Source organism: Furipterus horrens, unplaced genomic scaffold (genome assembly GCF_987537825.1).
Source record: "Furipterus horrens unplaced genomic scaffold, mFurHor1.1.pri manual_scaffold_2, whole genome shotgun sequence".
Taxonomy (NCBI): Eukaryota; Metazoa; Chordata; class Mammalia; order Chiroptera; family Furipteridae; genus Furipterus; species Furipterus horrens.
In genome coordinates, this window is record NW_028327172.1 from 95,120,510 (window position 1) to 95,128,749 (window position 8,240).

At 40.7% G+C, this 8,240-nt stretch overlaps 1 long non-coding RNA gene across 1 annotated transcript; it reads right to left on the minus strand.

Moving 5' to 3' along the window:
• Positions 1 to 1,798: 1,798 nt before the first annotated feature.
• LOC150019121 (uncharacterized) lies at positions 1,799 to 7,283 on the minus strand. The gene is made up of 3 exons (XR_016509241.1): positions 7,129 to 7,283; positions 3,008 to 3,049; positions 1,799 to 1,887 (listed from the first exon to the last, which is right to left on the minus strand). It is a non-coding gene; the product is annotated as an uncharacterized LOC150019121 (long non-coding RNA).
• Positions 7,284 to 8,240: the final 957 nt, after the last annotated feature.

Consider the following 8,240-nt stretch of genomic DNA (forward strand, 5'->3'; position numbering starts at 1 on the left):
CATATGGAGAAAAAGGATGTTCTCTGGGGAATCAGGATTTAGGTTAGTGAAACGCTGGAGGACTTCCCTCAGTCCAGCTAGGAGGCACACTATCATATGATCATGTCTAGAGTATTGGTATGATCCTGGGCTGCCAACCACACCTGTTTTCTCTCCCTGGCTAGATAGATAGGTGGACATAATGACAAAGGGATCTTACCAGGTGAGGTAACAGGAGGCAGTGATATTGAAATTCCTTAATGAAATGGGTTGGGTCAGAGGAGTAGAAATTGAGGTGTTGTTCTACTTGGGAGAGGTCAGAGAGAAAAAGGAACGTGAACCTGAATGGGTCCCTGGGGCCCGGCAACCTAAGAGGGAGGACTGTGTGAGACTGAGAGGGGGGCTGGTGCTGAGAGGACCTAGTTCTGAGAGGTGACAGAGGAGCTGAGCAATTGTCTCATGATGTGGAGTCTGGGAAAGTGTTGGGTCACGCCAGCCACCCCCGGGGGATTAGGAGGTGGAGGAGCATAGGGTGGAGGAGAGGAGACAAGACAGTCCTCTAGGGGGTCTGTAGGGCTCTCTGGAGTCAGGGAGAGAGCAGTGAGATCAGCAGGATCAAAACGACTGGATTGGAGAGGGGAGAGTGAAGGAGGATTTGGTAAGTGGAACAGGACGGACAGAGGGAGGGGCGCCTGAATAGGTCTTAAAAGACTTCAACATAGGGAATTTCACTCCACTTGCCTAGACGGTCACAAGAGTTGTCTAGATCAATTAATATTAGGGGTCAAGTCTCCTGTTCTCAAGCCAAATGGACCCATTGTCTAATTTTTATTGAGGGCAGGCAGTATTACAAAGAAATCTCAGTCTTTTAGTTTTGAGGTTCATTTCAAGTTGTTCTGCAAACGTTCAAGACCAAGCAGGTCCACTCAGGATTCAGGCCAAAGGAAGAAAATATGTGGAGCTGTCGAGGTATCTTATATGCCTTTATTCTGTCTGCTGGGGCAATCCACACAAGCAGGAAGTCCCATCTTCTTTATATACTAAATGGAGACAAAGCTGGCTCTGTGCCAAGTTATGACATCGCTGATTACAGAAGGGTGAGTGTTCTGTACATATGGGTTTCTAGCTAATATTGCTGAGTCATTCTTGCCTGGATAGCTGGGTGAGGAAGCCTGACTAACTTCATTTTCACCACGTAAGGCTTAAGTCTTTGAGGCTTCTCAGGAGTCACCCAGGGGGGCTGTTCTGCAAGGGCTAGGATTGGCCCGAACATGAAATGGAGGAGGAGTAAGACCTGTCTCCCATCTTGAGGACCTCTCAGGGGGCATCCTGCCCTGTGAGCCATCAGAGCAGTGATGGAGGAAGAAGGACGAGGAGAGGCGTCCCTCAGTTTTCTCACCCCGCATAGGTCCAGGACCCGGTAGCACCTCTCAGGCAGCGCTGGGGTTTCAGAGTGCTATGCAGTGACAACAGGAGCAGAGAGAGGGCTGGAAGTGTGGGGAGAAGGCAAACTCCTTACTCGGGTAGAAACCTGCTGGTGTGGGTGCAGGAGCCAGGTGAATGGGCATCCTTGGACACGTCTTGTTCTCAGGTTTTGGCACCAAAATTTTAGGTTTGCATGAGAAGATGGCAGGAGACATGTAAAGCAGTTCAAAGCCTTAATTCAGGAGGTCTGAGCAGTCTTGGATGAGTCTGGAGTGACTGCAGCCACATATTATGTGTTTGATGAAAAATAATTAAAATAGTATGTAAATATCCAGTAAATAAATTATTTATTTTTAATCATATAATTTTTCTTTAAAATTTGTGTATATCCTTGTGATGTTTTCAAAACTGAATTTTTATGTGCATCTCCCTGACCAATTTGTCCTACAGGACAAGCTGTGCAGGGTTCAAATTCAGTAGCATCTGGAAAGAAAATTAAAGGATTACATTCTCTATCTAAAATACACATAAGTGTTACAAAGAATAAAATATCTATATTTGACTACAACACACATAAGGTTACTATGAAATATAATTTGTCCACAGTTGCACACTGGATTCATTGCTATTGTGGCTAAGTATCAGAGCTTCTGGTTTTCTCATTCTTCATTTAATCAGTAACCATGCACTAAGGAAGTACGGCAAGCACTGAAGTTACAAGGTGAAGCCCTTAACAATCACATACTGTAAACTGAAAAGACAGATGAACAGGCAGTTTCTACCCAGTCACATACATGATGACAAATATAAAACGGAGCACTGCTGGAGCACACAGAAGGGACATCACAGTTTTGTGTTAATATTGTTGGCTTTTTGGTGGAGGTGATACATAAGTTGGTTCTGAAGGACAAGGAAAGAGTATGCCAGATAGACAAATGAAGCAGTTGCCCAGACTAGACGTGGGGAAGAACACTTGTGGAATTGGAAATAGTCTAGTTTGGCTGGATGCTAGAGCAAAGGGGCAGAGTAGGGTAAGTAATATCTAGAGATAAGTCTGAATTATTTGGCAAGAACTACATGAATTTCAGTGTTTTTATTCCATGCAAAGGAATCTGGAGTTTTTTCCTGAGGGTCAAAGGTAAACCAATGACAAAGTCAATGACTGGGGACTTAAATGTCGCCTTTCAGTGACTGCTGTATGAACTGTAACTGCTTGACTGAGTATTACTAGGTGAGTTAGGTTATTGGGCCTTATATCACTAGAAAAAGGTGAGAAGTGGATGAAGCCCAGTTTTCTGACAAGAGTTTCATTGTGCAGGTTGACAGATCCACAGGCATGGCAGAGGAGAGGATGGGGACAGCCAGAAGTGAAAAGAGATACATGGACATATGAGATTTTTTAAAAGCTATGGTACATGATGAATAAGTGCTAATAAATATATTCTTCCTTGTGAATGTTTATGCTTTCACATTTTTCATTCCCTATGTATAAGAAAATATTTAATACAGAATCTGTTACTCAAACTTGTTAATGGATGCCATTTACTATTTATTTCAGAAATCAATGATATCACAATTTAATTAATAAAATATGGAAACATACCTTCTTCTAGTTTCGTAGAGTTTTTTCTAACTTCTGCTGCATCTGAAATAAGTCAAATATTATTTATAGTATTGAAATTAAACAAGAGACATTATTAAAAGAATTATATAGTTTGTAAAATGTGTCCTTTAAATGATTTTATTTAATTTTTACAAGGCTTCATTTATTTATGTTTAGACAGAGGGGAAGGGAGGGAGAAGGAGAGGCAGAGAAACATCGATCAGGTGCCTCTTGCACGCACCATGACCAGGGATGGAACCCACAATCCAGGCATGTGCCTGGACTGGAAATTGAACTAGTGAACTTTTGGTTTGAGGGATGACACCCAAGCGCTGAGCCAGGACTAAAAATTTTAGAAACTAGACCTAACTTGGGGATTGTGTGATTAAATAAATAAATAATTGCGTAAGAAAAATCAGCTGCCACCTACTTTTATGGATGTGTAAATGCTACTTAGATTAATCTGGTAAAAGGTCCAATTGATATTGGTCTGTGGGACAAACAGGACTTTAGAAAAGTGGTGTTTGATCCCATTGGTAAAAAGAAGTTTAAACAAGTGAAGTCATATTTTACACTGATTGCATTAATTTGCAATTGTTAGAAAAACTGCCCTTTATAAAAGTTTAATCAGGGACTCTGGTCAAGATGGCAATGTAGGTAAATGCAGTACTCACATCCTTCCACAACCTCATCAAAATCACCACTAAACTACAGAACAACCATCATTCAGAACCACCTGAACTAGCTGAATGGAAGTCCTACAACAAGGGATTTAAAGAAGCAGCCACATTGAGACTGGCAGGAGAGGCAGAGACACAGAATAGGCTAGTCCCACACCCATGTATGGTGGATAAATATCGGGAAGGATGTCTTGGCTGCAGATATCCTGAGAAGCAAAGGGTCCCAGCCCCATACCAGGTACCAGGGCAGCAGCTCAAAAGGCACAAGAGATATCCAGGGAGAAACTGAATTGTCTGGCATCCAGGTAAGAGGTGGGAAAAGGGGGGCAGTTTTGTGCCAGACAAAAGTGCTAGCAGAAGCCATTGTTTCTTTTCTGAGAAACTGACCCAATACAGAGAGGGTAGGTGAGCACTGTATCTGAGTCTTCATCAATCAGACAGACTCACACTATTTGCCCTGCCCTCGTTATTCCCCACCCAACCAGAGGGCCCACTAAAGCTGTTTCTAGTGGCTTTTTAAAATACAAATGGCCTGTCTTGGCTCATGCTTTAAACTTCCCTAAAATATCTCAAGCAAGAAGCACCTGGCCTCAGCATGCCCTGCACCTCTCATTAAGAGGCCTCAACCTAGCACTAGCAGCAGCTGGCCCTGCTTTGCATCTTGTCCTCACCTAACACCTCCAAGCCCAGCACAAGTTCATGGCTATCTATAGACTGATTTGTAGCTCATGCCAGTTGGCCCTGGGCAGAACACTGGTGGCAGCAGACCTTGCTCTGTACCTTCCAGGAGGCCCCAGAGCCAGTGCACCCACTGGGTTGCTCCAGACCACATTGAAGCAACCACCAAACCACTCAACAAGTGATACAGCAAAGGGGCAGACTCAGCTGGCACCAGACCCCAGTGAAAAGTAAGTCCTTCTCTTTGGGGTGGGGCCCTGCACAGCTGATCCTCCACCGTGGCTGTTCGCCACAGCCAGTCCTTGCAGCCAATTGGCCTGGGGGTTAATGCCTCCCATTGACCTGCCAACATCAATCAATGCTCAGCTATAAAAGGAGGATGTACACAGCCCACACAGGTGCCATACCTGGAGTGCCAAGCCTGTGTGATTGGGGAAGTTGTGGCACTGGACCCTCCAGAACACCTCCTACATAAGGCCACTCTACCAAGCCTGGGAGATGGAGCAGCTCTACCCAGTATGTAGAAACAAACACAGGGAGGCTGCCAAAATGAGGAGACAAAGAAACGTGTACCTAATAAAGAACAAAACAAAACTCCAGGAAAAGAACGAAACAAATGAGACAAGAAATCTACGAGGTGCAGGGTTCAAACACTGATTATAAGGATGCTCAGAGAACTTAGTGAGGACTTCAACAGCATAACAAACAAACAAACAAACATGGAAACCATAATAAAAGAACCAGATAGAAATGAAGGATACACTAACTGAAATGAAGAATCATTTGCAGAGAACCAACAGGACATAGATGAAGCTGAGAATCTAAATCAGTCACTTGGAATATAAGAAAGCAATACACACTGAATCAGAACAGTAAATAAAAGAAGAATCAAAACAAATGAGGGTCATATAAGGAGCCTCTGGGACAACTTTAAGCGTACAAACATTCACATCATGGGGGTGCTGGAGGGAGGAGAGAGAGAGAGAGAGCAAGAAATTGAAAACCTATTTGAAAGACTTCCAAAACTTGGTGAAGGAAATGGATATACAAGTCCAAGAAGCGCAGAGTCCCATATAAGAGGAACCCAAAGAGACCAGACCAAAGGTTAAAGACAAGAAGAGAATCTTAGAGTAGCAAGAGAAAAGTAGTTACCTACGCGGGAGCTCCCCTAAGACTGTCAGCTGATTTATCAACAGAAACTTTTCAGGCCAGAAGAGATTGGCAAGACATATTCAAAGTCATGGAAACCAAGGACCTATAACACATGTGAAATATCATTTACCAGTACAAGAGTCTCATCATATTCAGTGCCAAGGTTTTTTTGTGGCACACTAATCACACAGGTATATACCCCGTAGCATGTAGCAAGATTCAAGATTACCAGAAGGGTAGCAAGTGTTCAGCATAAACCCCTTTGGTTTTATAAACAGTTTGGGCACAGTGAGCCACTCTTACCAGTTAGGGAATGGTGGCAACCCTCCCCATATTCAGGTTTCCAGATGCCAACCAAGGCCAGCTATTGAAGCAGGACTTTCCAAGGATAGCAGTCTTAGGACTGCTGGGTGAAATTGTTCTGCACAGCAGTTATTACCCTGATTTAATTTCTCGTGTTGTCTTAAAATTTATTTAACACAGATTTAAAGAACACAGATTGAGGAACTATCATGTCATGCACTGTGTTATAAACACAGACACTGACAAACACTTGAACATAAAAAAGTTTGAAACCAGAGAAATCTCATCTGTTATGAGATTGTCTGAAATAAATGTTTAAGTTTTCAGTTCTAAGAGAAAATCTAATGATCAATATATCTGTTCAATGATATTTGTATTTTATAACAGCATTAAATAACACTTGAATAAAATTGTAAATTACTTCTGATGTAATGGACAAACATTAACTAAAATGTGAAAAGTCAAGGTAAAAATTATCAAAACAGATATGTAATATCTATATTACAATGGAACCAAGTGGGCAAGGCTACACTTCATGTAATGGTGAGAGAGGCAACAAATCTAAATATTATGAAAAAGGAGAAAATTTGCTTCAATAACCAGTACAACTAAAATTACAGACTTAGAGAGATGTTTTATTTTAATTATTGTCCTTAAAGTTAGAATAACAATGCTGGATAAGTAATTCACAGTACAAATAGTCCAAAGTGTTAAAGCCTGTAAGCATAAAGAGCAATGAAGTATGTTCTCTCCCATAAGATGACAATAATTTTCACTTAAAAATAGAAATTAATGCATTTAGTGTTACAAGATTATTTAATTCATAAAAAGGACCAATCTTTGTTTCATTTAAATAATAAATACCCAATATGCTGAAGTGTTTGGAGGTCACTCACTTACTCTTAGGGGTGAAAAATCAGGGTGCAGAAAAACTTTTAAATTGTTATGAACCAAAACCAAACTAAAATCTGTTATAAAGCCAAATCATTTCCAAGTATACCATAAGTTATTAGGCAATACTACTTAATTTCTAAAATTGAAATTATATGTAGCTTAAAAATTTTTTTTAATGTGTTAGTTTAGTTACATTTGTTGAGAAAAGTTAATGATAGACATCTCTTTCAAATGAGAGATCTGGGGACTTAAAAAAGATTGTAAAATTTGTGTCTCCTTTCTATATTAGCACAAATAATTAAGGCCTCTATCACTGTGCATTAGTCAATTAAACAACTTAGAATTTCACCAAATTAAACACTAAAATTATATCAGAAACCTAATGACCAAGGGAAAAAAGAGAATATAACTAACCTCAACCAAGTAAGTCTTGCTACTTTTATTTGACGTCTGTGTCCTTGAAGTGGGAATCACCGAGTTTTCTCTTGGAGTAGAATTTCCATAGCGTACAAAAGTATTGCTAAGATTTCCAACACAAGGTGTCTCTAGTACTGGCCTCAAGTTATCAGTGCTGGATGAATATCTGTTCTGCTGTTTCAGCAGGAGAAGTTCAACGTTGACCTCAGCTAACTTCTTGTTAGTCCTGTGAAGATAGTAAAAATAAATACTTAGTATTTCATTTTTGGCTGAAATAACTTGGTATTTTTTTTAAGTTGTTGCAACAGTAAATGGAATTCCCCATTAAACAGCATTTTAACATTGAAAATGTGTAGGAGTAGACCTGCTATATACAAGTTTAAGTTCTAAATTGTTCTAAAGAAGTACATATGCTTGGTGGGACAGGGAGGGGGTGCGGGGTGCCAGGGAGGTGGAAGCGGTGGTGGTTCCTAACGAATGAGTAATTCAAAGAAGAGAGCGGAGAGCAGTGGCTATCAGTGATGTACACGGCTTATCAGGTAATACTTGCTGCCTTCTGGAATGGCTGTACTTAAAGATTCTTGAGGATGCCCTTGGACATATTTAATAAACCAAGTTAGAGATTATAAAAAAAAAATCCTTAATAGACATTGTCAAGCGTTTACTGTGGAGATTTTAACCACTTGGCACTGGGTCATAATTTAGAGCAACAACCTCTAAGGGAGAACAACGTAGCCTAGCTGGTGGTCAAAAGGAACTAAAACAGCTCCAAGGCAATCAGCTTATCACATTGTTACCAAGGCACTGGAGGTGGGATCTGCCCTTTCTCTTACACACACACCCACGGATAGACCACCTTATTATTTTTAGCAGCTTTGTCAATTATGCTGCAGTTCACTCCTATATTAATCTTTTCATATTTAACATGCCTTTATAGAGTAGAAAAAAAACTATAAAGGATAGTTTGTCTCAAGGCGCCCTCCAGTGATAATAGCAAAGATCACAACCAAGAAAATAAATTTGCCAAGGCTAGAATGTGCTCAGTCCTTAACCTTTTTGGTTCAGTTGTTATCTTCCGAAAAATAGTTAAACTCATTAACATTTCTATT